At 36.4% G+C, this 24,454-nt stretch overlaps 1 protein-coding gene and 1 long non-coding RNA gene across 2 annotated transcripts in view; both read right to left on the minus strand.

The window, feature by feature from the left end:
- The window catches only part of LOC5578517, a 66,271-nt gene that overhangs the window by 33,277 nt on the left and 8,540 nt on the right, over nucleotides 1–24,454 (minus strand). The window lies entirely within an intron of this gene.
- Nucleotides 895–23,416, minus strand: LOC110681555. The gene is made up of 3 exons (XR_002503260.1): nucleotides 23,160–23,416; nucleotides 1,281–1,333; nucleotides 895–1,223 (listed from the first exon to the last, which is right to left on the minus strand). It is a non-coding gene; the product is annotated as an uncharacterized LOC110681555 (long non-coding RNA).

Genomic DNA, 24,454 nt, shown 5'->3' on the forward strand with positions numbered 1-24,454 from the left:
GAACGACACTCAATTGGAGCTGTATTTGCCTTTGCCAATTTGGCAATCATAAGATTCATTGTCTAAACATTTTTTTGCTAATTAATTAAAAATCATTGAAAGGATTGACTATATCAACTAGCGTTTAGATAGCGGCGCAGCCGAAAATTAGTTTGATTGAGAATATTTTGTGTCACAAAAACGACATATTTTCCATCTATTACTGTTTCAAAATAATTTCCCTGAGTGTAGCCGAAATTCCCTGAGAATTCCAGGTTTTTACCAGGTTGAATAAAATTCCCTTATAATTCCAGGTTTTCCAGGTTTTTTCAGGTAGTAGACACCCTGACTTAGAGTAAAGTGGGGTAAAAGTTCGAGTGGGACAAGAGTTTCTTTTTAAGATTTCTAGCTCAATTCAAAACAAAACTTATAAATGTCATGGTGGTTCCAATGCTACTCAAGTAAGAGACTTTCCAAAAATATCATAAAAATCGGTTAAGATTTGGAAAAATTATGGCTATTTGTTGTTTTTCGACGTGAGTATTGTAATTTTTGGTCAAACTTTCGTTGCATGGAATCAATTGAAGATAAAATCTTTTTCGCTATTTTATGTAAGAGAGTTTCTAGGCTTATCATAAGGATGCTTGGAGGTGTGTATTATTTTTGCATAAATGCTTGGAAACAATTTTTGACCCATAGTGGGGCAAAAGTTTGACCCATGTATAAATTCACGGAAATATTTGCAAATTGCCTAAAATCCACATGTTATCTTCAAATGTAGCAAAATCTGCCTGATCGTGCAAAAAATGTCACCAAAATTTTACATTTTCACTTAGGCTGATACAAATATTAAATTTCTTTTATGTCCGAGACCACTTGGAAGGTACGAGGGCGGGGGGGGGGGGGGGTGGGGGTGATAAAAATAAATAAGGAACAAAAAAATAAAAATGAAAAAACATATTTTTTGCTATTCCGTTGCTTATTAGCCTACTTTTCATGAATTGAATGAGCAACATAATGGCCTACTTTTCCTAACAAAAGAAACAGAATTGAAAAGTGCTACTTTTCAGCACTGCTTTGGGTGCTCAAAGTCAAGTATGAGAAACGATGATCTAGTTAATTCCCAAAAAATCCGATTCAGACAACTTAGCACATGAATAGTGAGTGTACAATTTAGTATAAAATTGCAATCAGCATCTTACCTGGGTTGCCCTCGAATATCTTGACCACCTCCACGCTTCTACCTATAAATCGTGAAAATGTGTGACAGTCATGTAGTACGTATATGTATCACAGCTTACCTGATTGAAAAATATTGAGCCTGTACGACGCATGGATAGCCACGTGGGTTATTCTGAAATATGATTGTGATCCTAGATACAACTCGATTAAACGGTTTTTTCGTAATAGCAAAATATGTTGTATGCAACTCGTTGCAAAACTCGATTTTTTCAGGAAAAAATCATCATTTAGGAATTTTTAATTTTTAATGATAGTTGTTAAACTTTTTTTAATCGTCCTCTGGATCATTATTTTACTTGTTTTTTACTTTAAAAATTGAAAAAAACCTTACTGATGTCAAAAAACGATGAATCTTTTTTTTTCTCCCCTTCAAAATTTTCAGATTTCCGAAGGGGGGGGTGACATAAAAGAAAATTAATATTTGTATCAGCCTTACTTTTGAAAACAACCGCTATTTTTGAGTATATTACAATTAACCCTGTTTTGTTTTTATAAAAATTTAGTGTATATTTTTCGGTAAACATAAGTTTAAAGTATGCCTGCCATAAATTTATCGATATTTTGTGTTTTAGCCAGCGAACTTTTGCCCCACACTAGATTCGAACTCTTGCCCCACCGGTGGGGTAAAAGTTCGCTTAAGACAATCAATTTTGAAACTGCGATAATTAAAAATGGGTAAATATTTTGACACAAGTTTGTTCAGCAAAATTATAGCCAATATGTTGGAGGTTTACCTTTGAATTCACTGTATGGTATTTGTTTTGTTTCAACTGCTATTATTTTCCTGGAAGCTTTGATTATACCACTAAGGTCGAACTTTTGCCCCACCTTACTCTAAATTGGATTTAGAGAGGGAAAGGACCCCACAAATGTCGAATTAATGTTATTTGTAGATTATTGGGTTCTTCACAAATGTTTAGATTCCTGTGATAATTCAACGATTATCACAGTATGATTTATTGCGCACAAATCTCACTATTGCGTAGGCTAACAACCTATCTTATGACAGACATTGCTTGTATACATGTGTACTGCGAAATTTTATGCGGGATTCGACTGTGATAATAAGAAATTTGGGATGAGTCGAAATGGGTGTGAAAGTCGCAATATAAAATCAATATGACTCTAGAGGGGTCATTCCTCTTTAAGATCATTTTTTATTGTAGTTATACAACTATGCAAGCTTTATGGATACTGTTTATATAAATAAATTGCAGCTTCAGCAGCATGATTACTAGGGATTCTACTGAATTATCATTGAAGATTCTGTTTAAAATACTAGAACGACTGCTGTATGAAATTATTATCGAAAAACGCAAAAAAAGTAATGTTGCGACTTAAGTATTCACTAATTTAGCGTACATTAAAATAATTGGTCAATATCAATAGCAGTTGTACAAGACAGTTCTCCCTGAGAACTGTTGCAGATTATCTAAAAGACATTTTGAAGAAACTCATAAGACACTTATTGTTCATGAGACGCATCTGCGGAAACAACTGAGCAAAGCATTTAATAAATTATTCTTGAAATCGCCGAACCATTTATTTATTTATTTTTAAAGTTTTCAGTACAATGTGCCAATTGTATTTTCATTTTTTTTTTTTTTTCAAAAAATAAATGGAGAGGCTTCAAGGAATTTCATATGAATTTTGTTTAACAACTCTTTCACAAAACATTTCTTTAGTTGTTTTCCCAAGAGTCATCTTCCAACAAATGGAAGTAAATTCGTCAAATTTCATTTTCTTAGAGAAATCGGAGAAAATTTGTGTTTCATCAAGATATTATTTAGAAGTTTAATTCCTAGAAGAAAATATTTTTTTCTTTTTACATTATTTACATTTTGAAATTCGTACTTATTTTAAAAACTACTTTAGTTTGGGGAAGTTTCAAGGTTAGGAAATACATTTGTAACTGATTTGAACTGTAATTTGAAGGGTAAAAAGAAAGACAGGGAATGAACGACAATCAAACTCGGATATTGATACGCTTCAAAAACAGTTAGATAAAATTAATATATTCTAAATCAAGGCCCGCTAACACTTCCCTGACAGGTTTCTGTTGTTTTCCTTGGATCCGGAGAGTTTCAGTCAGTTCGGATCTGATGCCACGATGCTCACTGCATCCCCATACGACATGTTCGAAATCCTGGTAAGCCACGCCGCAAACACAGAGATTGCTTTCTGAGAGCCCAATACGGTGGCTATGCGCGCTTAACGAATAGTGATTGGACATGACACGAATGAAATCACGGCTCATGTCCAACGCCTTAAACCATGTTTTTTTCGACACCTGTGGAAATATGGAATGCAGCCATCTACCCATTTCTCTGTCTCTAAAATTTCTGTTGCCAGCTGATCAAGGTCTCCCGCCGGAAAATTCATCGAAGGCGATTTGACGCTCGTAAACATCGCCTTCTTTAGCGCCTACCGTAGGCAGAGAGTCCGCTTTCTCATTGCCTGGAATGGAGCAATGGGAAAGGTTCCAAGCTAGTGTAATAGTGTAAGAGCGATTTGACAAAGCCCTCAACGCTTGGCATGTTCCATTCAGGAAGTAAGCTGAGTGCTTCACCGGCTTCATTGACCGAACAGCCTCCAGAGAGCTTAGACCGTCGAAAAAAAATGAAGAAGTGCTCGGGTGGGATAGAACTGATGTACTCTACGGCGTAATGTATAGCTGCTAGCTATGGCGCTATGAAAAACGTTGTAAACACTCATTTTTTGACCCATCAGTGAAGAACTGTCGGTTCTCGCTGACATGCCCGAATTTACTTGCAAACATGGGAGGGATAAACTTTGAACGAAAGTGATGTGGTATACCATGGATATCTTGCTTCATGGATAAATCAAACAGTTGAAGTCTAGGAAGTTGTCACGATTGGTGTTAACCGAAGATGGGCTGACCTCCAGCCCAGAGAATCTCACAACGGATAAGGAACCTGAGTGTTAACTCCGCGAAACGATCTATCAGGGGTTGTACTCCTGTACCTCTAAACTCATTGTGTGAGTCGAGTTCATGCAGCCTAGTGCGATGCGAAGACAGCGGTACTGAATCCGTTGTATCTTCAGCATATGTGTCGATCAAAGCAAGTATGCATATTTCAGATGTCACCCGTCGACTCCCATAGTAATCCAGTCACATCGAGTGACAGAGTTGAGTCGGCGAATTTTTCATTTTGATCGACTCGACTTAGAATAGAACCAAAAGTATCACATTTGTATCACAAAGCTCATAAATATGGATTAAGACGGTAAACAAAGTTTTGGCCACCAGACTATATGGGAACTGCCCATAGTGATATTCGGTGGATAACGTCGATCCAGTTTGATGACTAAGGAGTGTATCGAAAAGTAGTCGCAAAGATTAAAAACGGTATATCCCAGAGCTCAGTTAATCCTTATTAAACCCTTTTTTCAGCAAATCTGCATTGTGTCATTGGGTTTCAAGAAATTCAAAGAAATCTTGGAGAGTATGCAGTCCAGATTTAAATACAACGAAATTTAACCAGCATTAAAAACGAAATCTTGCATACAATAGCATTAAGAAAAAAAAAAAACTTAAAATTTGGTAATGGATCAGAAAACAAAATTAATATCACACGGAAATAGAAAAAATAGAATTCTATCGGCAAATATGTTTACTCCATCCACTCAAAACGGGTGGGAAAAATCTAATTATTTGTAGAAGCTGCTAAAATATCTTCAACGTTAAAAAATATCATTTTCGGCTTACTTTCGTGGTGGCCAAATTGCGGCCCGCGGGCCACACGTTATGTCTGGATCTCCTAAATGTGACAAACTTCGTACAATTTTGTTCAGAAGGCTTACTACCCCTGAAGTTATCATGGATAGCAGTGTGATCGGATACGGATCTTCAATCTAGAAAAATGAGTCTGCATCACTGCATTACTGCATAATTAAGAATAGAAACATTTCCAATCAACATTTTTTTTTGTCTCGCTTTGATCGGACGATATTGTCATCAACGTGTATGAACAAAACATCTAAAACTCCTTTTTTATTTTGTCTTTGATGCTTGTTATTGTTTTTTAGTACATTTTCCAACTATGTCGTGAAAATTACGCTTAACAATATATTAGCACAAATACATGACATGTTTTCCGCAACTTCACAACACATTTCTTGTTTTTTTTTTAATGTGCGCAAGATTCCCTACACCATGTTTTAATTAGTTAAAAAATAATCATACAAAAGCTATTTTTTTAGATAATATCATCACAACGTCACTTTTAAATACATTGTAAGGTGATCCTATTCATAAAATTACTTGTGGTTTCCACTGAATAATATTCAGATTGTTATAACCGATTAAGACTACTTTTCGATACACTACTAAGATCGTGCATATCGTTCTTCTGTTACACGAAGCTGAAACATTAGAAGAAGGCACTGGTTCGGAAAATGTGGTGGCGGCATGTTTTTACGCCGATAAAAATAATTCCTATTTATGGGCCTTAGGATTGGCGCAGAGGCGAATAACTAGAATGATAGGATGAATTCCCAACATGACGAGAGCAGATCGTTTTGGATTTGGAGACTAGCAAGCGCGTTCACTATGCTTCCAATGGAACTAGCAGCTTGTAGCAGTTTTAGCTGCTCCAATGCTGAAATTAGTCAGCCATGTCGGAACGAGCGATGATAGGAATGCTAAAATATACTATGATACACCATGCGACCGGTTGAGTACGAGTTATGAGTTAATTACGTGCGGCTTTAGTAGGGCACTGCTGGAAGGTGTACGCAGCAGTTGGATAAGAACGAAACATGCTAGTGTCTATTTGTATACCTACTGTATCATTCACGCACAGTTGGTGCCATATGGAGTGTGTTGACGCTCATATAAAATTAACGAGTCAATGGAGTGCCTTAATGCCGACTTGAGCAAAGATGCGTAAGTTAGCAATGAGGACGGCAAATCTCAATCACTCGCAGTCAGATAGATCAACAGGCAAATTAACAAGCATAGAAAATGTGTTCTAGGATTTAGGATTTGTTTCATGTGAACACTTTGTATTCTACGTAAATTGAAACGGGAGTCTCGTATACCTTGTATCCTAAAATCTTAGTAACCCAGTCTATTTAAGGGGTGTATTTTGCAAATCGAGCGGATTCATGTGACTCGTCTGTTTATTTCAAATGTCACCCGACGATACAATTGTCGAAAAACTCAAACGACAGAGACATGTCGAGCGGATTTTTTTTGGTCGATAGTGACTCCAGTCGAATCATTCTGATCGACTCGACTTATAAAATAGGGCCCTAAAACAGGAAAGTTACATATGTACATTCCAACATCATTCTACGTCGAGAGGGTTAGCAAAAAGTTCTTGTTTTAGTAGCACTTGTTATTCACTCCATTATTGCAGAACCACGGAAAATCGTCGCAGTGAATTAGTGGCTTCAATCGTTTATCCTCAAAGATCTACACTGCCAATGGCGTTCCAATCCCATCCTTGGATAGTTGCCATACCCTATTAACCGACCATCGTCGGAAAACAACGGTTTCCATCCATTACATAAAAAACGCTCCATAAACTTCAAGCATCATCCAGTGTTTTGCGTCGTCATCAACGTCGCAGAGTTATGCAGTGGGTGGCATTTCCATCTCTACGGGAACAGACAAACGGACGTGACACTTAGAACGAATTATTTTAAAATCTATGATCCTCTTCACACCATCATCATCTGGTGGACATGTAACACGAAATCCGAGTAGGCTTGCAAAAGGCGCTATTGTGAAACGTCAAACACGAAGGAAAACGATGTGCGCGCCTCTGGTTGTGAGATATTTAACACAAGAAATTTGAAATTACCGTTTAAAGCGTGCTCGATGGAAATTATGTCAGTGTTACGTCTGTTGGCCTCTGTTATGGATTTCTTTTTGTTCTCTCCGGGTCTGGTTGAACGTTTATTCGCTGCGCTAGCTGAAACTTTGTCTGGCGTAAACGTTTCGTTTCATTCCCATCTTAACCATGACAATGTACCATCACCACAACCAATGCCAAAGGCGTTCTCGTTTGAATAATTCTCGTGCCAGAAGCGGCACAGCATCATTGTTTGTCCTTGGAAATCAAGGTCGCACACATTAATTCCATGCCGACAATCACATAACTCAGCAGCGTACCATACACATATATCTCGTGATGGAGCTGGGATTATGACGAATCCACCTAGCAGGGATTATTAGGTTAAAAATAATCCAATTCATTCAATGATATGTCAAGCAACTCAATTGGAAATTATGTTGTTAAAAGCATTGACACGTAAACAGATATCAAGACACTGTTATTCAATTTTTTATTCGAATATCAAATCCTACTGAATTTACCAGTGACATCCAACAAAATGATTTGTTCTGATCGATTACTATACTATACCCATATTTGCATGGTCGACGTAACCACCAGCACTATTTTTGCTGGGAAAAAGTATTTTCGTATTCCCAGGTGCTTTTTTGAATTTTTCAACAATTTCGTTCAAATAATAGGTATGTGTGCATTTGATAAAGATGGAAATTCAAAAGTTGTCTGAGGAAGACTTTTTGATTAATTTCTTACTTTTGTCATTTACAAACGCATAGGGAGCCGGATCCTATTCTTGGCACTTTTGGTCCACTTCGGCAGTGGGGTTTTTTTGAAAGCTACAAAGCACATGTTTGGCCACAATGTATGCGTCATACTGATGCGCTTCTTATTGCAAAGTTTCAGACAATTCAATTAAAAAATCCATTTTGGTCATATTGGCGCTTACGTCGAATATGCGAATATGGGCAGTATAATAGTATAATCTATCATCTCAAGTAATGAAAAGCACGAATTATTAGTGTTCAATAAGCATTACCAGGGATTGAATCCTGAGAATCTCTCACGTATTGCTTTCTGTAACTATCATAACATGCTGCACATTATGAGAGACTGTTTATCGTATACTGCTACAACTTTGATCAGATTGGGGGGATAGTAGTGCATGATAAAACCCCTCTAAACATGCTCCAAGCCTGGGGACACTATTGCTATTGAAAGTTCGTGGATTGTTTATCGTGCCAGTAAAGAAAAACACCTATCCCCAACGGTAAACAAGCGAGAAAAAAAGATTTTATCATCGCTCTCTCTTTGGGGCTCTCGCTCGCTGCTTCCATTTATCAGACTTGTTACAACTTGCGATACATTGGACCGCAACAGATGGGATGTTTTTCTTTGCTTGCTTTGATCGTGCTTCATACTCAAATGAGAGCGAATTCTGCAATGCCTGAGCAGTACACATGCTGCAATGAAATTACTAATGTAGATACACAAAATAACATCGCTTTATATGCGCATACGAGGCGTTGTGTGATACCATCTAGTGTTTTGTCAGATACAACCCATTGAGTGTTTGTGCCGGGACTTCTAGAAATTCTTTTAAAGAATCATTCAGGTTTTTCGAAAATTTTCTTCAGAAATTCATTTAGGGAAAGTGTACTACTTATACCAAAGACAAATTAAAGACCTCGATGTCCCATGCAGTTGCCCAAAATTTTATGGCTCATAAGGTAAACTAGAATGCCGTGAAAAGTGTACTGCGATCTGTCAAACTTGGGTACCTTTTGTACTACCGAGGGACCAAATGCAGTACTAGAAGTGGTACACATTCTGAGCCCGAGTGTGACGGACCTGGTTATACGTATAACGGTTCCCTATTTGGCCATATGCGAATTCTCGAAAACGTGCATGTTTTGAATAGAACGCTGGGTCAGTTCCTAATATACACATCCTAATAATAGTGACTATAGCAACTAAAATTGGCCAAATAGTCTAAAAAGTGACTTCATAACTACAAAAATAAGTCCAAAAAAAAAAAATCAGAAAGGAAAACATGTGTTTATAATAAAGAATATTGACACATATGTAGTCGCCAGAGGCGACTCGTAATCTCACTTTCTACCTGTTCAACGAATCTAAAATAGCTAATTAGGTAAATTTAGACTATAAAGCAAAAAGTTAATCATTGGATTCGTCCTTTCTAACAAATCTCTTCTCAATAGATGAATTTTGTTGTTAAAATTCAAGAATTTCTATTCGTGGAACAGGTAGATTTGAGGTTAGGGAATCGCCACTGGTAGTCGCGCTGTTGTATTTTTTATAACGCAGGAGGAACAACCTCGCTTGTCGTACACAGCACCAAAGGATGCTTCTGGAAAGTTAACAAGTCACTACATACAGTATTGGACAAAACATTTGCAACTTTTTCGATTTTCCATACAAAATGACCAACTTTGATAAACTATATCTCGGTTATTTATGGACCGATTTGAATGAAATTTTCAAAGAATATCATACACAACTTGAATTTTAACATATATTTTTGAGTGATTTTTCTAATCACAAATTGGAAAGCAGTAACGGTTTGACTAAAGTGAATTTGTTGACGATTTTTATAATTGACATAACTAAACATATTGAAGGAATAGCTTCATGGTATCTTCAGCAAAGTTGTAGATTTTGACGAGATGAATACGTTTTTTGAAGACTTTTTTTGTGTAGAGCTATCAGATTTTGAGATAAAAAGTTTTAAATTTTTCGTCGAAAATTACACTTTAGTCAAACCGTTATTACTTATAAACTCGTGATTGGAAAAATTATTCTTTTTTTTTTTTGTAGGTAGCGATAGGTACTACTGGCACTCTTAATCTGCCCTAAGCTCCTTCCCAGCATTTGCTTTTATAAGGCTCTATTGCGTTCATCACACAGACGTTCCTGAGCAATGTTGCTCAAATGGTCAATGTGTACCCTAGCAGCAATCAGCCCTTACCGTAGTTTTGCAGTCAAGTAGTTCAGACTACTATCAAACTATGATAAGGCCTGAAATGCTACTAGAGTGGTAAAAAAAAGAACGAAATAGTTTTATTAAAACTTCCTCATTCCCCATTTCATTTCATCACTCACTATCGTCACTTTTATTTTCGACACTATCACGTATATCACCGATTATCACTCATCAACTATCGTAATACACTTCAGATATACTTTCCATTATAGGGTCGGTGTTCCCTTAGTGGACAGTCCCCTGTAGTCGCACTAGTGGCTTTTTACGGCCGTTTTGCTATAAATCTTTTCAAAACATTTTTTGACATGAAAGTCAGTAGCTATTTATCTAAGTATCATTGATACACAGCTTGATTTTGTTCAATAAATGATCGAAATAATTAGTTTTGACGGCTTTGATGAATATTTTGCCAACGCCGTGATGCTAGTGCTACTATAGGAACAGAAATTAGAAATAGTGCTACTGTAGGCACATGTATTCCTATAGTGGCACAAGCGATAATAAATACAAACATTTGAGTTTTCGTAGTTTTCATATTTTTCCCACAAAACCAAGATAAAAACCTTTCAGATGATGTAAAAATCATGACGCTAGCGTTATTTTTCGATTTTATACGAATTTTTGTTCTTAGCTATGCGGCTATTGGTACATCGACCCTATCACTTTTCACATCCCACCATTTTCATATAAATTCATTGTTATTACCAGGGTTGAGAAAAAATCTGAAATTCATTCTACAGTAGCCAAACAAAGCCAATCGCAGTCAGCGAAGCCAGTAAAACTCACGCTTATCGCTGCTGTAGGCAAAGAGCCTTGAAAATTGCAAAACACCCGTTGCTAAGGGCAACCCAAAATTACTGTAGAAAAATGTTCTATTTCCCGCTGCATTTCCCGCATTTAGAGCCTTCAATGACACTAACGATTTAGAAAATTCATGCACCCAACATAGGCTACTTGATGAGATTCACGATTTTGAACTACTGTACTGGGAAAGCCACGTGATTTTCGCGAAATTCAAGCCTACTACTATTACCATTCCCAGCACTGGTTATTAACATTTACCATCTGTTAGCATTACTAAGTAATTAAAAGATATTCAATTTGAATGTTTCATTATTTTTGTTGCTGTAGAGTCATTACTATTCGAACTACAATTTAGCACTATTAGAGTAAAACAAAATCACTTCGATCAATTATCCTGCACTCGCTGTCATTATTAACACTTTTATCATGTATATTTGAAGAACTAGGCAATAATGTTCATATTCAGAGAAATGATTGCAAAATGTATTATGGCCTTTATTTAATTAGTAGAGTTCACATCATTATACATCATCATTATTATATTTTTAATAAAACTATCAGAATCACTTCCAATTTCATTTTAAAATTTTCATCACCATAGATTTTATTATAAATCACTATTAGCACCCTCACAATCACTAAATTTAATAACAACGAGTGTTGCGCGCAGTTCCACCAAACACCTATTCTTATGTTGCATTTTAAAACGATTGATCACACTTCTTCTTCTTTCTGGCGTTACGTCCCCACTGGGACAGATCCTGCTTCTCAGCTTAGTGTTCTTATGAGCACTTCCACAGTTATTAACTGAGAGCTTACTATGCCAATGACCATTTTTGCATGTGTATATCGTGTGGCAGGTACGAAGATACTCTATGCCCTTGGAAGCCGAGAAAATTTCCAACCCGAAAAGATCCTCGACCGGTGGGATTCGAACCCACGACCCTCAGCATGGTCTTGCTGAATAGCTGCGCGTTTACCGCTACGGCTATCTGGGCCCCAAACGATTGATCACACGTTAGCTTCGAAACTTAACAACCATTACTGATTAGTACAAAGGGTATTATTATGGTGCACCTTCTACTTTGGCACCGTGATCGTGGCCAGGGAAACTCGTGATTGAAAAAAATATTCAAAAATATATGTTGAAATTCAAGTTATATCTGATGTTCTGTGAAAGTTTCATTTAAATCGGTCCATAAATAACTGAGATCTAGCTAACCAAAGTTGGTCATTTTGTATGGAAAATCGAAAAAGTTGCAAATGTTTTGTTCAATACTGTATATTTGCCCCGCGGTCCATAAGGTTAACATAGAACATGGGACAACCACACAGAAACAAATATTTAAATTTCAATGTAGTGTAAACTGAAGTCTACTGTAAAACAAATCAAATTCGTGCGTTGCTACAGGATCATGTAAACTCCAATGAACATACATTCAAATTTTAACTAAAAATGCATAAATATTACATGATCGTGTAAATTTAAAGTGAATTCGATTGAAAAATAGCACAGAATAACAAATATGACATATTTGCGTGTCTCAAGAATAAAATTATGTGTCTCTAGTAGATTTGGGGTTGCTGAATCTGATGCCGTTCTCAGAAATGTTCCAGCACGTCACAATTTTTAGCTACAGGTCGCCAAAGTTGCATAAAACACTGATTTAATTGATGTTTACATAAAATTTGAACAATTATTTATCAAAAAATATTATGATCCAATCTACCAACCATACAAAACAACACTTTAACTTTCATTTCAGATATAATTTGATTGAAATTGCACGATTAAATTGAGGTTTAATCGATTTTTTCAACCTGCTGGCAGTCTCCATATGAAATTCTTCGTTTCTCTTATATGGAAAAATACAATACTTTTCTAAACCAACAAAAATAACTTTTGAGCATCGGAAGTATTGTAAACTTTGTTGATATGTATTGTTATACACATGAAGTTTGAGTTCTGTGGCAAATTAAGCAAATTAATTGCCATACAAGCTGAAAAACTTGCATGCAAGTTGGCTGAAACAGTCAAATTTAGCATTTTCAACAGTCAATATCTCAAAAACTAGACGTGCTATGATATTTCTGTAAATGGCAATGGATTCAGCAACCCTTAATTAAGTAAATAGCGGTATTTTGGTGCTTGAGACAAAATCGTGTTCCGCAGTGTAATCGATTGGCCGTTGAAATTTAGGTTTATTTTGATGCTACAAATATGTGCATGAAAATAAATTTAAATTTACAACATATTTTTAGCTGTGTAGGCGTAGAAGGGCAGTACACATTATGTAAAATTAAATAAGAAATTACCTGTACTGCCGTGAATCGCAAGTCAGTCCCATCTGTAAAAAGTAGGCATTGAGAAAATGGGCTGTGAAGTTTTCAAACTCGTTTTTCCATACAAATTTTTAAAATAATCCAGAGGATTGGAACATGTTCCAATCTTAATGAAACTTTCACAACTTGCTTATCATTACGATATCTTACCGAGAAAAATATAAAGATAATCAAAACAAGTTGCATTTTTGTGTTCCATGGTGCGAAAGTCTGTAGTGGGACTGATATTCGGTTACTTTTCATTATAGGACAATTTGACTTGCTGTTTTTTCCTATTTTTTCCGAACAAATCATTTTATTTTATTAAGGCAGCTGAAAGAGCATTGGAAAAGATGTTGAAAACTGAACTCAACTCAATTTTGACGAAAATGCAGATGACTTGCGATTCACGGCAGTGTAGTAATCCTAAATATCTCGTAACAGTAAATTCCTCTTAACATATAAAAAAAAATCTCCGACTAACAGTGGATATAAAACATCATCAAGGGACATAGTATACCTACAAAAAAAAAACTGGTAAATCTTGTACGGGGCGCATAAAAGCTAGACATACGCTGATATCGAATTCTAAACAGTATAGAGCAGGGCTGTTAAGTATCTCACGACCGACTTGCGACTTTGACGAAACGAGTCGTTTCACTGTCACTAGACGAAGCTATATTTCATGTGCTCTCGTGTCATGTTGCAATGACGGAGCTCACGAGAGCAATTTAAATGTTTGTTCTGGTATTAAAATTTCTATTTCCTTTTGGAGAATTTCGGGAAGTAAATGTATTTGGTATATGGACAAAAAGTCGAAAGACAAAACGTCGAAAGGACAAAAGATCGAAAGAGAAAGAGTCGAAAGGACAAAACTTTACGCGTAAGCTTCTTGAATCCATTTGTTATAAAATTTCTGAACTAGTTTTTTAGAGAACTAATATACCCATAATTCCTAAACAAGTTTCCGACAAATTTGATATTTTTTTTTTGTTTGATAATTCAAAGAAGTATTAGGTTTCTTACTTGAAAGACTTCAGTTGAGCTACCTTCAAAAAGTAGGTCACAGATCCCTTCAGGCTTTTCTCCTGAAATTCCGTCAAAGTAAACTCAGCAGGTATGTCAGGAATTATGCTGACAATTAAATTTCAAAACTTCACCAGAACATTTATCACAAAAACTTACAATTGAATTTCTGATATTCTGTTGGAAATGTTTGCGCAATATTCACCTGAATTCTTCCTTAAAGCTAGTAAAGAATCGCTTCCGCCCTTTGATATGCGATCTTAAAAAAATATCTGCATTCAAATTATCATTGATGAATCATCAGATCACGAAAATAGTGACTTTAGTGAATTTTTTTTTAATCAACAAGTGACCAAGTCACTAAAAAGCGACTCGCTACCTGGTCTGCACTTGAAAAATATCTAGAGGAATCACTGGAATTTTAGAAGAACATGTGGAGAAGTCGCGTAGGAATCTCTGGGAATTGATGGAGCAGAATCCTTTAAAAAGTTTTGGAACAAATGCCAAAAGAATTTCTGGAGAAATCTCAAGACGGATTGCTGGAGCTGGAAGTGTTCCTAAAGAATCTGCAAAGGCAATTTCTGGAATCTCTAGGATTCTCTGGAAGGGTTCTTCGATTAAACATGGAGAAATTTCACCTTGATCACTCTATATCGATTGATTATTCCATGAATTTCAAGGAAATTGTTTTAGAATTCCTCTATGGTTAGCAATTTCTCTCATAATACTTTGAGAAATATCAAAAACTGTTGCGAAAAGATGTCACGGAGAAAATCCTTCAATAGTATTGAAAGAATTTCCAAAATTCATATCTCCAAAAATTTATGATGAATATTTATCAAATAATAATTACTTAATTTCTGGTTCACACATTTACTCAAACTTTTAGAGAGATTTAATGGGAAAAAAGATACTGATCATATTACACTTTTGTAAAAAAGGGATAATGATTCCAGAATCCATGGACAATTGCTTGTTTCCTGTTACATTTATTTTGTATTTTTCGAAATAACGGAATATGACCCCAACACTCTACATTTATAGAATAACATATCATTATAACAGCGGAGGAACATTTCTGTTCCCGCAGAAACAACAAATTGAACCCATTTTCCCTCCAGAACAGAACTGGTTTTGCTCGTATTATGCCCGATTGCAAGAGTAGGGCGGCCAAGTTCATTGAAATCATATGCGGCGGCGACCCATTTAATTATGCAGCTTTCTTTTTGTTTCTCTGTACACACCAAAATAACGGCTGCGAGGTCGTGTCCTTCATCAACCCGGTCGCCTCTTTTGGGAGTGCCAATTTGATTCGTGCTCGGCTTCGCCCTTACATGAATTTCGCATAGAGCAAGTTGGATCAATTGGGTCCTTACTTGTAGATAAATTCTTGAGATCAAATAGGAATCAATTAGAGACCAACAGAATTTCAAGAATAAAAAAGGAATAAGAAGAGTTCTCATTCGAATTATAGAATCCGACCAGACCTTTCTCCAAAAATGTACTCCAGAAATTCAACCAGGAATTCCTCAAAAGATTCCAGAAATGCCTCCCAGGAGTTCTCAGGATTCTCTCCAAAATAGTCGTCTAAGATTTCTTTAAATTCCAGCCAGAGATTCTCTAAGAATCCTTTTGGAATTACTCTGAAAAATTTCTCACGGAAGCCTCTAATGTCTTTATACAGGAACCCTTCTAGAGATGTCTACAGGGAGTTGTCAAAAAGAGTTTTTAGGAATAATTGAAGAGTGGCTACAGAAAATAGGGAATCTCAGGATAATATTCTGCTGGATTTTCAAAATGAATTTCATGGAATAACATCGGATGGACTAATTTGTGTACAAAGGAAATGACCGGAGGAATTACTGGAATATTTCTTGTACAATTTTTCAAAAGGACCTATTTAACAAATCTTTGGATGTAATCCTGGGTCAGTATCTGGGAGAATTAATCCCTGTTAAAATTACTTAAGGACTTGGTGTTATAGTGCTTAAGAATTTCCTGGAATAATTTCTGGAGAAATTCCCCTGAGCATTCCTATGAAAATCGCTGCAGAAATTTGCAGGAAAATTGGTGTAGAAATTTCTGGAGGGATTCGTGGAGGAGTCCCTGAATATATTCCAGAATAAGTCCCTGGTAGACTAGTAGACGAATATCTGAATCTATTTCCTTAGGAATTTGATAAGACATTTCTTGAGAGCACGTGGAATAAGAAAACGGCAAACATTCCTTTATTTGCGAATACAGAGTACAGTGATGGCCAAAACGCCATCAATAAGTTACTGCAACAAAAGTTTGAATAATCATCTAACATTTCAGCGTTACGTAATTAACGTTTATCGCCAAAACGACGTTCTGTCATCGTGGCACTACTTTTGCCGCAGTTGACAAGCTGTAAAAACGATCACAATATGAAAGCCCTCCATTCACATTTCTATTCGAGTTCGTTGCAGCCGAGCAAAGGAAGTAAAGCGCGGGTGATCGCCTCACTCCTCCCACTCCTAAAGACCGTTGTCTCTTCGGGGCAGCGATCACCAAATTGCAATCCGCGGACCACATATGCCCCTCGAGAAGGTTTTTCTTTATACATTTGGAAACCTCGAGAATTTTCACGAGTTTGGGGCTTCCACTTTGTTGTAATACAGAAAGTTTTTCAAAGTTTAAGGAATTACTGGTATTGATGTAAATACAGATGCTCGGCTTATGTTAAGTGCTTTGGATTTGTGTATGAGTCTCGAATCCCTCCGATTCTTGCAAACACAAATTATTTTTACGCATTAAAAATAGACCTCTCATATTTTTGCAATCCTTGTAAGTGAAAGCTCTCAGAAAAAAATGAATTCATACATATTGCGGCCCGAGTCATGTTCGTTCTGAAACCATCGTGGTGGCCCGCATGAACAGCAAGGCTGAGAACCACTGCTTTGGAACGACGTTCCTGTAATGGGTCGCCGCATTATTGTTCTGTTCACTACAGCAATCCAACGGAATTGCACTTGTTCGTTACTTTTCTTGAAGCTTTCGCCTTATCGACGAGAACGTGCTCAGTCGAACTAGAGGAATGTAGTGAAAGTATAGGGGGAGATCCCCCAGTACCGGACACTTAAGCCATTAAATTCATAATTCGAAAAATATTGGTTTTATGTGTTCCTGTTACTCATTTATGGTAAATATCATTCTTTTTATAGTGTACAAAAATAAATTTGAATACCGTCGTGCGGGGTGACATTGGGCCTAGGGGGTGACTTTGACCGCCCTTTTCGATGCATCTCATGGCTAAATGGAACACCACAAATCTTATCTATGAGCATGTAATGACTATTTATAACGTATTCTTGAAGCTTGTCACATTGTTTTCATTATTCTGGTATTCGGTTGCTGTATAAATCTTGGCCCAAAGTCAGCCTTATGGCCCAATGTCACCCCGCATGACGGTATATAAAAATGAATTTTGACATTGCATTTTGATGATGTATTTTAGTACCAAATTGATCGATCTTGAAAGGTGGCACCCAATACCGGACACAATCTGGAAATGCCTCGAATTCTGAAAATTTGAACATCATTGAATGTTTTTACCATAGGAATAGTATATAATTGCTAATTCAAAGCATTTGCAACATTTACAAGAACAATTTGAGTTATTTTTATTTTGCAAGATGTCCATCAAAAACCTCATTCATATATGATGAAAAATAGCACATTTTACGATGTTGTTCTGAATGTTTATTCTTCTTAATTTTATTGCATGTTTGATACCATGATCGACGGAATCCATGAAAAATGAATGTATTTTGAAACACTGGTGCAATAATTACAAAGATATCACATAACAAATCAAGCTGTCCGAAACTGGGGGACATTAGGTGCTTAACCAAAATTGTAATTTGTCCACATTTAATTCAATTATGGTACAAAATAAATTCATACTATCAAATGAGGATTATGTTTGATCATGCTTGCGTGATCCAAAGTATTTTATCATATTCAAAATAATTACTAAATAGGCTCATAATTATGGCGATACGTCATTTTTTTTTAAATTTCCAAACTTTTCTACTTTTTAAAAAAAGCATGCATATTCCAAGGATGTGTTATTCTACGCAAACATTAGTCTCCACAATAGCTTTCTTTTCTACTAATACACCATCTTGATTGGACCATGATTTCTCAATTTTTCGACTTTGTCCGGTATTGGGTGCTGTCCGGTACTGGGGGATCTCCCCCTACGTACCTAGAAACGAAAGGCAGCGGTAAGCTTTACCGAGCTGTCGGGCTTCTACTCCACTGCTATGAGAAATGTGATTTGATGTGGCACAGCAAATGTCAATGCTATTTGCAAAGCTCCAACTTTCTGATTCATGCTACTCGCTTGTTCTTGGCGAGTCTCTGGAAAGTTATTTGGAAGATAATTGCTTTTCTTTCCTAACGTTGCATTGCAGAGACGATGGAAACGAAATATTTGCTAAAAGGTATTAACCTTCATACACTCTATTAAGGGAATGGGAATCAAATGTAAAATTGTCGAACATATAAAAAAGTTGAAATTATCCTACGTATTGCATCTAGAGTTAGCTCTGGAATTCTTTGGGAGTCACTCAAGGAGTTTCTACTTCATCTAGAGTTTTCCCAGAAGTTCTTTCTGGAATTTCTGCAAGAATTCCATCTGAAATTCATCCAGCAGTTACTTTTGTAGCTCTTTCTGAAGAAATTCCTCTGAGCATACATTGAAAAATTGCTGGTGGCATTCCTGGTGAAGTTACTGAAAGTATTCCAGAAGGAATCCCTGCACAAATAGTCGCAGTCGCGTAATGGTCTCTGAAGGTTTCTCTGAAGCCTCTAGAATATTGCACACCACTTTCTCACGACTTTGATCGCCAATTTTGCTTATGAAAAAACCGTTTTTAAAAAGTACCTGAACAAACAATTTTACAAGTAGTTTAAATTTGTCAAAATCAGTAATTTTTTTTTTGTTGTTTTTTAATAGTAAATTGAATGTTTATCAATAGATTAACTATTTAAAAAGTTAGTTGAATTTTGGATTAATCTGATGTGGGTGGAATCATATTCTAGTAACTAGTACGTAGTATTCATCTAATTCGGTTTGTCTCAAGTTCGTCGAAAATTAAAGGAGCTCTGGAGCTACCAGGGGGGTTAAGGCAAAAAAGTGACTTTAAAGACCATTTTGATTAAAACCAAATTTAGATACTTCTTTGAAACATGCGTTAAAATAGTGACCAAAACTCTTGAAAGGGACCTGCTTACCTGAAAATGTACTATTTTTCGTACCTGTTCTTCTGCGTTTCCTCTTTTCCTACAAAATTTATTATTTCATATGCTTATGAAGAACTTAGAACTGAACTTGCCTTAACCATTTTGGCAATCTGAAAATCCAGGAATTTATCCAGTGATTCTTCCATCGGTTTTCCTAGAATTTCCCAGAAATTTTAAAGGTAACTCTCGATAAACTACTATAAGGATCTCTAAAAGAACTCATGGACTTTTAGAAAAGGATTTCCTAGATAAATTGCTAAAATAATAATAATAATAATAATAATAATAAAAAAAAAAACCAAAAACAAAAACGGTATCTCTGGATAGTGTTTTGCAGGTTTTTCTGAAGGAATGCCCAAAAAATACATCCGATCCCTGAAGAAATTTTGGTTAGGAAATATCGATAGAAATAACTGGTTAAATAGTGTAAAACCTTAAATGATATTATAAAGAATCGATAGAGTTTTACTAGAGAAATTATTTAGTTTAAAAGAGCTGAAGGCGTCTAGCTTCTCTGGATGAAAAGCTAGGTAAATTTCTACAAAAAACTCTTGGGGAACTTCATGAGGAATGCCAGGTCAAATTTATTGATGGATTCCTAAAAGAGTCCACAGTAGATTTTCTCGAACAATCTCTGAAAGAATGCTTGGATCGATACCTGGGAGTAACCGTCGATGAATTCTAGAAGGAATGCAAATAGCTGCAAAAATTGGCCTAAGAATTGGAAAAATTGCCTCACAGAGAAAAGCTTTACACTCGAAAAAACTATATCAGTTCAAATTAAGTAAAAACAAATTAGTGAAAAAATACGTGGTCGATGTTCTCAGACAGTCTTTGTAAAAATCACAATCCTTGTGCAAATTATTACAGATATGAAGCGTCCATTAATGCTCTAAGCAACCATTGAAAAATTGCTGGAAGAATGTCTAGGATAATTGGTTGAGGGACGTCTAGAGGAATTTCTGTAGGTGTCCCTGAAAGTATCACAAAAGAAGCTTATGGAGTAATCAATAGAAACATTCCTTTACTTTTTTCGAGGAATCTTAAAAGAAAATTCTTAAGAACCTAGGGAATAGGCGCTTTACAGTCTCTGAAGATTTCTTTGTAGCCTTTAGCATTATAAACCAAAATTAACTGCAATCATAAAAATGGCTTGAGATACTATATTGGTTTGAAAAGAGTCACTAGATTGCTACACATATCAATGGTTGCTATTCCGTGATTAACCGAAGTCAGTGAAAATGCACAAAGAATCAATTAGAAGTTCGGCTGGGATTGGCCATAATCTTCTTCAGTGTGCATAATTCAGTGCCTCTATTTATACATGGTCAATAACGGCGCCGGCCACGTCCTTACAGTCAGGTGGGATTGGGGGAAGGAATGTTAGTGTGTAACCTTTGCTATTTGGAGACCGTGTTTGCCTCTGCATCTCCACCAAGGTTACTGGGAGGGATGTTTGTTAATGGGGAGGATCGTTGGGTCACAGGATTCACTTTGATAAGCGATTAGACCATGATAAATAATTTGTGAGATATAAACATGCTCATATTTAAATATAATATTTTCATTTGATATGAACAATATCTATGTAGAGAAAAATTATGCCGACACTTGAGGTTGTTTGAAAAGAGTCACTAGATTGGATTGAAAAGTATTTATTTATTATTATCACTCTCTGAGTAATTCCAAAATTCTTGGTAATCAGACAATACTTGGGCAACAGTCTGCCGGCAAACTATGCTCTGCTATGCAGCGATAAATGTGTCACTAAGCCTCGGAGATGGAAGACCTTGACTGGCATCCAAATACGACGACGACGACGACAAACACAGTCTGCAAAAGAGAATATAGGTATCCACCTAGGTAATTGTTGCTGACCGACCGAAGAAAGAAGAAACGCGACACGGCGAAAATGTTGGAAACTTTGGAGGAAGGCCAAGAGGGAGCAACGAAATTCCATCAGTGCAGTGCACAGAGGTTCGACTTTTCAAAAAGCTAGCAAAAACCGGATTTCCAAACATAATTTCAACTTGAAAAACAAAGTCAAATATTGATCTACAATCAGACATTGCAGAATTCGTTCTTAAACCCTCTACCGGCAGCTTCATTTTTAACCGCAAAATTCAAATTCAAATCGTTATAACTTTTTTGTTTTTCAATATTTTTGCACCATTTTTTCATATGCTCTCAAAAAACTCTTCTAGTTTTAGGATCTGTGTCGATATTGATCATTGGTCATCTGGTTTTGAAGATATTCCAAAACTCCTTGGGGGACCGACCCGTAACTACAACCTCCTGTTAATTTCTCAGGCTACAGAATTTCAATCGTATTCGGATATTCACTCTTCGAAACAATACATTAATGAGAGTATGTTGTGAAAAAATGAAGCAATTTGGTGCAGCCGTCTTTAAGTAATGACCATTTAGGTTTCTGGAACCACGCTGGCCAAATAAAGATCTTAAAAACTTCCAAAAACATCATATCGTTATTTTCAGATATCTCCAAGAATACTGTACCGATTTGTATGATTTTTTCAGAAAAGCTCCTTATTAATTGGCATTATGTAGCCCACATTTTATTTTTTTGATAAATTGATCATCATCGTGGGCTTCGTAGCCAAGCGGTTAGCGGCGTCAGTCGTTTAGGCGTATTGTGCTACAGAGTGTGGGTTCGATTCCCGCCCCAGTCGGAGAAAACTTTTCGTCAAACGAAAAATTCTTCATTGGTCCACTGGTCGTTCCGTGTGTCCGTTGTCTAATGTAAGTTATGTTCAGTCTGTGCAGCCTTATGGCTGAAGACGGTGTAAATTGTCTTTTTTTAAAACAAAATGGCCGCCAAAGGCATTTTATATGGAAAATGTCGGTCCCCGAAGGAACATCGGAATATCTTTAAAATCAGATCACCAATAATCAATATCGACACAGATCCTAAAACTAGAAGAGTTTTTTGAGAGCATATGAAAAAATGGTGCAAAAATATTGAAAAACAAAAAAGTTATAACGATTTGAATTTGAATTTTGCGGTAAAAAATGAAGCTTCCGGTAGAGGTTAATTGATATGGAAGCACGATCAAAGCAAGCGAAGAAAAACATCGAAGAAAAACTGTATCGGTCCATGATCGGCACTGTTTCGCAAGTTATAACAAGCTTGATAAATAGCAGCAGAGCCCCAAAAAGAGAGCGATGATAAAATCCATTTCTCTCACTCATTTACCATTGGGGATGGGTGTTTTACTTTACTGGCAAGATAAAAAAAAAATCCCTGGGCATCCTATGGCAATAGTGCCCCCAGGTTTGCAGCACTGTTATCCCCCCGATATAATCAGAGCTGTAGCAGTAGACAATAAACAGTCTCTCATGATGTGTTGCGAATCATGAATGTCACAGAGAGTGATAAGTTAGAGATACTCAATTATCTCTGAAATCAGGCCCTGGTCTTGGGTAATTTTTTGATTTATTATCGGTCTTCTGTAGAACTTAAGATATTCCAAAACACTTTTTAAGACTCAAAGAGTAAAATATGTATAAAAAATCCGGAATTCCCGCCATATTTTACTAAACATGGACCACTGTACAAGCAATGGTGAGCACCGATAGGGAAAGGCAAAGCTCAAAACAACCCAAAACTGAGAATTACCAGTCGATTTAATTGCACAATCGCACACACGAAATGGAAAAAAAAGTTAACGTACCTAATCCATGCGGCAAGGTGAGTTTTAATAGAAAATGTTTGTTCAACAAATGCGAAATAGAATTGTTTCAAGCAGCCATCATCGGTCGCGACTGGCCAGTTTTCATGTGAAAAATCTTATCAGGGTGTTGAAATTATCAGCTACCTGATAAGGCGGGTGCCACATGGACACCCCCTCTCGGCTATCGCCCTCAAGTACAGGTATTACGCTTTTCTCTGCAGTACCTGGTGGAACCATGGGTGTTAAGAGAAAGCAGACCTAGGGGGGAATAGTGACTTGAAAATCAAAATGTAATTAGTTCCATGTTTAATTACACTGTGTTCCATGGAGAAAAAAATGGTTGTGTTCTACTACAGATTGTAGTTCAAGTCGAGAAAATATTATTGAAAATCGGTTTGATAATTCATACTATATTTTACTAGCAAAGTTGAGTTTACTACATCATCGGTAATAAATGCTACATGTGGAACAGGTTTCTGTCATTTTACTTTACTACACCTTTCAAACATACTACAAACAGCGTGTTGATATGAATAAAAGTAGCATTTAGTACAAGCTACTGGTAGTTAGTTTCAGAAGTTGCTGATCATGCTTTGAGATTTGTCGAGTGGAATAATTTACAAAAAAAATATGCGAATCGATGCGAGATTTCAATTTGAGATTTATAAAGGTATTCTGGAATTTCCGCAAGAATATGAAATTTTCATGGGAATTCTGGCTTTACAATTTTTTTTCGTAGGAATACTGGTACAATGGTGAGAATTTCCGGACTTCCATACACATTATGAACTAGTGATCCCGGCAAACTTCGTCTTGCCATCAAGTAGGCTGTTCTAAAACGTCATGCAATCCCCCATACAAAATGACAAATGAGTCTTCTTCCGTTTTACTTATTATTCCGGAGACTTTCCCAACCTTTCCTTTTACACGAGTGCAACAGTGAAAAACATAGGCCAATCCGTTGATCCGTTTTCAAGCTATTTCGTGACATACAAACACCACTCCACTATTATTTATATAGATGGATAGAAGATAGATAGATAGATAGATAGATTTCATCAGGAAACTGACATTCCGTAGGAAATTTTGAGATTTTCTCCTGAATTCCGGAAGCCCTAAAGAAATAAGAAATTAGGTTGTATAATTGCTTTGGTTGGAATTTTATGAATCCAGTGGAAATTCTGGGATTTTGGAAGATTTGTTTTTGGAATTCGGGATGGAATATATGGGCTTCCGGTTATGAATCTTTTGAAATCCTGTGTAAGTGTTTGAAACTCCCATCGAAATATTTCGTA

The sequence above is a fragment of the Aedes aegypti genome, chromosome 1 (genome assembly GCF_002204515.2).
Source record: "Aedes aegypti strain LVP_AGWG chromosome 1, AaegL5.0 Primary Assembly, whole genome shotgun sequence".
Lineage (NCBI taxonomy): Eukaryota > Metazoa > Arthropoda > Insecta > Diptera > Culicidae > Aedes > Aedes aegypti.